Genomic DNA, 7893 nt, shown 5'->3' with positions numbered 1-7893 from the left:
TGTTCACCAGAATTGACTCTGCTATGTATACTGGTTACCAAACTAGGGTTATATGTCATCCAATATGTACACTAGTCAATAACATGGGCTCTACATCATGTAAATTGCCTCTTTTTCTATATTGGCTACCAAAATGGGGCTCTGGCTTCAATACTGGTCGATAGAATTTGGAGTCTGCTCTACATACTGACCACCAAATTGGGATCAATTAAAGTCACCCTGCAGTGCATAAGGTGTTTTACAAGTTTGCGTATGATGGCGGCAAGGGGGGCAAAATTATGCCCCTTCTGATTGGAAGAGATGGACATATCATCATCATCATTTATTTATATAGCGCCACTAATTCTGCAGCTCTGTACAGAGAACTCATTGACATCAGTCCCTGCCCCATTGGAGCTTACAGTCTAAATTCCCTAATATAGACACACACACAGGGAGAGACTAGGGTCAATTATGATAGCAGCCAATTAACCTACCAGTATGTTTTTGGAGTGTGGGAGGAAACCCATGCAGACACAGGGAGAATATACAAACTCCACACAGATAAGGCCATGGTTGGGAATCAAACTTATGACCCCAGCGCTGTAAAGCAGAAGTGCTAACCACTAGGCCACTGTGCTTGACATATCAACGTGTTCCTTTCAAAATGCATGAAGAATGCTTTACTCTGCACGCAAATTGAAAAACAACATCTACTTCTGCAGGACTCGATATTTAAATGACCTAGAGATCATGCATCAGGTTATATTTTAGTATGACTAGCATTTATGTGGTTAGTGTCAGCACAATATTTTGTTATCAATTTTTATGTGTTTGTGTCCTGAGTTTTAAAGGTGTTGAGATCAGGACAACCTGTTGTCAACCAGATCATCAGAATAGTCAGTTTTTTGCTGGAGATGTCTGTTGCTTATAGGAGGGAGTGAATTGTCCACTTGTCTCATTGTTAGTGAGGACAGGATTGTATGTGGCAAGAGCAGTACCATGAGGAATGAAGGCAAACCAGAAGCCAGAAACTGATGGGAAAATTTACTAAGCAGCGGTTTTATATGTGGTTTGCAAACCGCCAGACATCGCCTGTGGTTCTCAAACTGTCACATCTACTATCCAGCGTTTTGTAGGGTGAAAATTCAAACTGCATGTGATGTGTGGTGCTTTGCAAACCCCTAAACTGCATGAGTTGTAGGTAAAACAGCATGATAAAAACAGATGCTATTTGCCTATCTGGAGTGCCTTGCTTGCTCTAGTGTGCCCATTTTGACAGGCCAAGTGGGTGCCACCAACCTAGGCTCACTTGTTTTAGCACATTTAATAAAATAAAAATAAAAAAAATCTCTACGAGTAGCGGCATGCAATAACATTAATAGGGAGAGATTGAATGAGGCAGGAATCTGCTGCTGGAGACAAGTGTGCTGGGAGTCTATGTCATATAGAGAAGGTAATTGAGGCAGCAGGCTGGTGTGTTTTTGTGTTATGGGAGATGTAGATGTATAGAGTTTAGACTATGGGGAGAGTGAAAATAAACAGGTAATAGGGTGTGTAAATATTACTGCCATTTGTTTGATACATTTTTGTTTAGCCAGCCCATATTAACTCTATCAACATACTTAATATCCATTCTTCATATGCAGCGTAATAGAAATAAGTACTTATATAGCACACACAGAATTATCAACAAGGGAGTTGTTTCTGCAGTTAACTGACCAGTGAGTGAAACTGAAGGAATCATGGACTCCACAAATCGCTGCACACAAATATGTATTAAAGTAGAGGAAAGAGGAGCCATACAAATATCAGATGTATTATGAAAATAATAACACACTAACTATGTATATTTGATACAAAATTTATCGCCAATAACATACAAACAAATTTAATCCAAGCTCCACACATCCCATCAATTCATCATACTACTTTTTCAGCCTTCAAGGGAGGAGAATACTTTTTAAAGCACAGTTTATTCTTTCTTTTCGTCCCTCTTCTGACAGCTAAGATACCTTGCATAGCATGCGGTTTGAGAAATCTCCCCTATCAGAAATCTAAAATGAGATTTCTAAATTACAGTCTAAAATATGTACTTTTTCTGGCAGTTTGACGTGCGGTTTTGCAAACCACCGCTTAATACATGGCACGATTTGTATTTTTTCCATGTGTAGAAATGGGGATTATGATTTCAGATCGGACTGTTTTCATTCATGTGCTTTGATATGCTGTGTGGCCTTTAGTTAATTGCGCAGCTTATAAATTACAAAGGAATATGCCAAAAACCACAATTGCCCCCTGAGAGTTTGCTGATAGAAGGACCTGGTTATCCCAACAGCACAGAGTAGTGATGTGAGGCTCCTATGAAAGTGATACAGGTAACATGTGGTAAACTGTACATCTATATGAAAGAAAGCTTGTACCCCCAACCTGTTTTTTTGGGGTTTTTTTAGATCATGTATTTTTTATTGAACATTCTCAAATAAAATACAACATAAAACAAACTTGACCTGCAAACTAACACTAAGGGGTATATTTACTAAACTGCGGGTTTGGAAAAGTGGAGATGTTGCCTATAACAACCAATCAGATTCTAGCTGTCATTTATTTAGTGCATTCTACAAAATGACAGCTAGAATCTGATTGTTTGCTATAGGCAACATCTTCACTTTTTCAAACCCGCAGTTTAGTAAATCTAGCCTTTAAGATCCTTTAATCCCGACAAACATATCTTCAGGCTTTGATAAGAAAAAAAGTGTTGAGTAGACTTACCCAAAAAAAGAAAACAAATGAGCTAGAGAGAGAAGATGGATAAACATAGATCGATCCTTATTCACTATCATCTTCATCATCCTGATGAGTATGTATAACAAAGTGTGATTTGTACAAGCGTGACCAGACTTTATGGAATTTATGTAGAGCTTCTCTATTGTCGTACATAAATCTTTCATGTTTCCATACATCATAACAAGGGCGATCCAAAAACCAACCTGTTTATTGCATTTCAACATAGTAAGACAAAAAATTTGGTTCAGTTGGTATATGCAAGAACAAAATTATATCTGGAGTACAGAACAAGATCATATGTATAATCTATTTTTGTTTCCTTTACCACCTCTTCTTTTCACATGCTTCACTTCAACTCTTCCGTAACTTTTCTTGCAATAGGTAATTTTATTACGTTTTTTTAAGTTTTTTTATTCCGATTTCTCGACGTATCTCTAATACACTAATACATTTACAATTTTTCAGTACACACTATCGTACCGTACATGCCATCCTGTTCATAAATATTACCTTTGCAATGCCATAGCCACAAAAAAAAACGTACTCACCATTAAATGATTGTCCAAAATGTTTTAGACAAAACCACAAGTACTTTGTGCAATTACCTGGAACACCTCACATAACAAAATTATATTGAAAATGTATAATAAGGTAAGGCAGCATCTTACCTGCATCTGGACACTGGCCTGATACTCCTCAATGCAGCATATTGCACATATCCGGTAGCATAATATTCAGGGAGCAGAGATCAGTGGATGCTGGAATCAGTGGACCCAGGGAGCATGTCAGAGATCAGCAGATGCACAGATTATAGGCTCAAGAGAATATCAAATCCAAGAGAAGCGCAGAGGTCATGGTATTGGAACCCAGGGAGCAAGATATCCAGGGAACAGAGAAGGGAAAGCAGAGATGAGGGGACGCAAAGTGTACAAGATCCAAGCAGCAGAGATCTCACCATGCAGGGTATCCATGAGGCAAAGAGGTGAATGCAGGGATCAGGACACCAACTAGTTGGAGATCTAGAGGGCATAGTAGAGGTCAGGTTGAGTATTAATCAGGGGCCTCAAGAAGTAGGGATTTCTTAGTGCAGGAGTCAGGAGATGAAATGATTAGAGAATCAAAGGAATACAAGATCAAAGAACAAAGCAGAAGTCAGGGGATATGGATATACAGGTATAAGAGTCCAGTGTCTATATGAAAGAAAGCAGGGACAAGAGTAGTAGAAAATCCAGGGAGTTTCAGAAATTTGCCTCCAGTAAATTAAGTCAGAAATCAATCCTGTTTTCACCAACATTTTGTCAATAATTAACATCTGATGGAGAATCGGGCCAATCACAGTACTTCGAACGTAAGGAAGCCAATCGGTAAGCATCAACATATGTTACATTTCCATTGCTTCATAAAATAAGGACGTCAAATACTAATTCTTCCTGGATTGTACTAGTGGAATATGTGTGAAGATACTCTTTAACTGTGACTGTTATGGGTTGGGTACGATATATCTATACTGAGAATGCCGACTCGCCGAATTTCTGCAAAAGAAATCCGAAAGAGTGAAAAAACTAAAGAAAATGAAACAGACTTATCTTGAATCCGACGCTGGAGAGGACCAATGGAAACAGCATGCTGACAGTAAGCCATTCCTATGAAAGAAATGTGCGGCACTGCAATTTGATGTCATCGCGGTGTCTGTCATTGCAAATTGAAAGCGGCAATGTGGGGACCCCTAAGATTAAGTGTTTAAACACTTAACCCCACATTGCCGCTTTAAATTAAGATTGTCAAATTGCAGTGCTGCACAGTTTTTTCATCAACAGCAGCAGTATTAGTGGCAGCTGGAAATGCCTCTATCCATTTAGAAAACACATCAGTACAAACTAGTACATATTTGAGATTCCTGCAAGGTCGTAATTGGATGAAGTCAATTTGTATTATCTGAATAGGTCCGTCTGTAGGAGGGATATGGGATGGCTCAGTTGTTATTGTCTTCCTGATATTTTTCCTCAAACAAGTAAGACAAGACATTGCCTTCTTACCTGCCTGAGAAAAAAAGCCTGGTGCACACCAGTAGGCGTTAACCAGCTTACACATACCTTTTTTACCTAGATGAGTCAGACCATGTGCTGCCTCAGCCAGGCCTGGGTAATATGCCCTGGGAACCACGGGCTTACCTTGTCCATCCTTACAGAGTCCAGAGGACTCTTGACCACATCCCTTCGCCTTCCAGACCGCCTTTTCCTGTAGGGAACACAAATCTTTCATTTTAATTTATTTCTGTGTGTTTGTTGTCTGAAAAACCATAATTTTGTCAGTTGATACATTTACAGATAACCATGCTGCCCACTTGGCAGCTTCATCTGCTCTGCTATTGCTCACTGATACCAGGTCTTCTTCGTATGTGTGAGCTTTGCATTTGATGAAGGTTACTGCCTTAGGTAACTGTATCGCTGTCAGGAGTCCTTTTATGTGCTGTGAATGTGCTACTGGTGTGTCTGCTGCTGTCATAAAATTTCGAAGATGCCAAAGGGTACTGAAATCATGCACTACCCCGAAGATGTACCAAGAGTCAGTGTATATATTAGCTAATTTACCCTCTGCCAACTCACACACTCTCCTTAGTGCCACGAGTTCAGCCACTTGGGCTGAGTGAGATGGGCCAAGTGGTTCAGCTTCTATAACATCCTCATCATCTACAACAGTGTAACTGGTACATAGTTCTCATGTGTCTGTCTGTCTATGACAACTCTCATCCGTGTAAAATGTAAAATCTACATTTTCTAAGGGTGTGTCACGTATGTCAGGTCTCGCAGTAAAGGTCTGGTTCAGATATTCCATACAATCATGTGTATCAGTATACCTGCAAAATTCACCTCTAGCCAGAGTCTCCTTTCCTTCCACGCTTTGTGCATCTTGAGGCACATATGGTAGATAAGTAGCTGGATTTAAAGTATTGACCCGCTTGATGGTGATGTTTGCAGGTGCCATCAGAGACATGTCTGGTTTGAGCTGAATTTAACAGAGCAGATACTGCATGTGGTGTATAGACAGATGAATCATGTCCTAATACTACGTCCTTGCTCTTACTTACCAGAAGAGCAGTTGCTGCTACACATCTTAAACACGTTGGGAGTGATTTTGCCACAGTGTCCAATTGTGCACTGTAGTATGCTACCGGTTGGCTAGCATCACCATGTTTCTGTGTCAAGACACCTGCTGCACAACCATCAGACTCCGTACAAAACAACTCAAATGGCTTTTCATAATCCGGTGTTCCCAAAGCAGGTGCCTTAGTCAAACTCTCTTTAAGGATAAAGAATGTCTGCTCTGACTCCTCTGTATGTGTAACATGCACAGGCTTAGAGGATAATTCCTGCAATGGTAATGCTAGAATAAAAAAACCTGGAATCCATGATCTACAATATCTACACATCCCCAAGAAGGTACGAATCTGCTGTTGATTCTTCGGCAGGGTCATGTTTTGTATTGTTTGTATTCTGTCCGTTATCAGGTGTCTTGGCCCCTGGGTTAGACAGTGTCCCAAGTATTTAAGCTTGGTCTGGCATGCCTGTAATTTATCCCTTGCAACCTTGTGTCCTGTTTGAGAGAGATGGTGCAACAACAGTTTAGTATCATGCACGGATGACATAAACAAATCAGAACATAGCAATAAATCATATATATATTGAATTAGAACAGACCCATTGCTTGGTTGGAAGGATTGCAAACAGTCATATAAAGCCTGGGAGAAAATTCTAGGACTGTCAAAGAACCCCTGGGGAAACTTTGTCCATGTATATTGCACCCCGATGTAGGAAAATGCAAACAAGTATTGACAGGGATGAAGAGGGACAGAGAAGAAGGCAGAGCAGAGATCAATGACAGTGAAATGACTGGCCGATGGTGGAATCTGGATAAGGATGACCGCTGGATTGGGCACTACGGGGAATTGGCTCTCAACAACTTTTTTAATTCCCCTTAGGTCTTGGACTAATTTGTAACCCCTCCCCCTTTTCTTCTTCACTGGGAATATTGGACTATTGGCTGTGCTGGATGTACAAATTAGAATCCCTTGTTGCAGAAGCCTTTCAATTACAAGATGCACCCCTAATTCCACCTCCAGTTTTAATGGGAACTGTGGGATTTTTGGAGCTTGCCTGCCACTTTTCAGATTAACCATTACAGGAGCTTCATTTGTCATCAATCCAGTGTCCTGTCCATCTTTGGACCATAGGGAACCCGATATTTGTGATAACATTTCCTTTACCTGAGATTGACTTTGTTCTACAGTAGAGTGCAGCATTAACCTTTGTGGGGTGTCCTATATGTCCTGTACCTCATGTGCAACCTTCCCTGGTATGTCTTGAACTACACCATCAGGGGTACAGTAAACTACATATCCATTTTACACAATAGATCTCTGCCCAGTTGGTTAGTAGGAGCAACTGCAGCCAAGAGAAAGTAATTTTTGGTCTGCAGGGGTCCAATAGCAACCTCTGCAGGTTTAGTCAAATGGTAATGAAGCACTCTCCCCATTACCCCCATAGCTGAAACAGTTCTGTCACTTACCTGTAGACTCAAAGGAGAAGTTATCACTGACCTGGCCACCCCTGTATCCACAAGAAAAGTTTGCGCTACATCAACTGTCATTGTAGGTTCTTCCCTAAGATTCTCAGTTAACCTAACGGATTGTAGGATACAGGCATGACCTAGCCCCTAGTGTTGGTTACTGTTCTTCTGCAAAGCATTTGCTGCTATGATGTGTGCAGGCAACTGCTGGGAAATCTCTGAGTTTTGTGTATGTCTCCTATCTTCTTGGTATTTATGTGATCCCCTTCTGGGTGGCCCAAATCTTCTATTGTCCCTATGTTCCCATCTATCTGTTCTCTCTTGACAGTTTCTTGCTACATGTCCAATTTTAAAACATTTAAAACACCTCATTGCCTCTTGTTTTTGTCACTCTCCATAATACGTGTTGTTATACTGTGGTCGTATGTGTAGTCCTTCTAACACTTGGATACTTACCATCATTAACCTCTAAATTTGCGCCTCTCTCTTCTTTCCTATATTGTTGTCATGCTCCACAGCAGACTCTCTAAGAACATGTACAGTGATTCCCTTTCAGTTAGG

Source organism: Mixophyes fleayi, chromosome 3 (assembly GCF_038048845.1).
Source record: "Mixophyes fleayi isolate aMixFle1 chromosome 3, aMixFle1.hap1, whole genome shotgun sequence".
NCBI lineage: Eukaryota > Metazoa > Chordata > Amphibia > Anura > Limnodynastidae > Mixophyes > Mixophyes fleayi.
The sequence above is the reverse complement of the archived record's forward strand: the minus strand, read 5'-3'. Positions refer to the sequence as shown.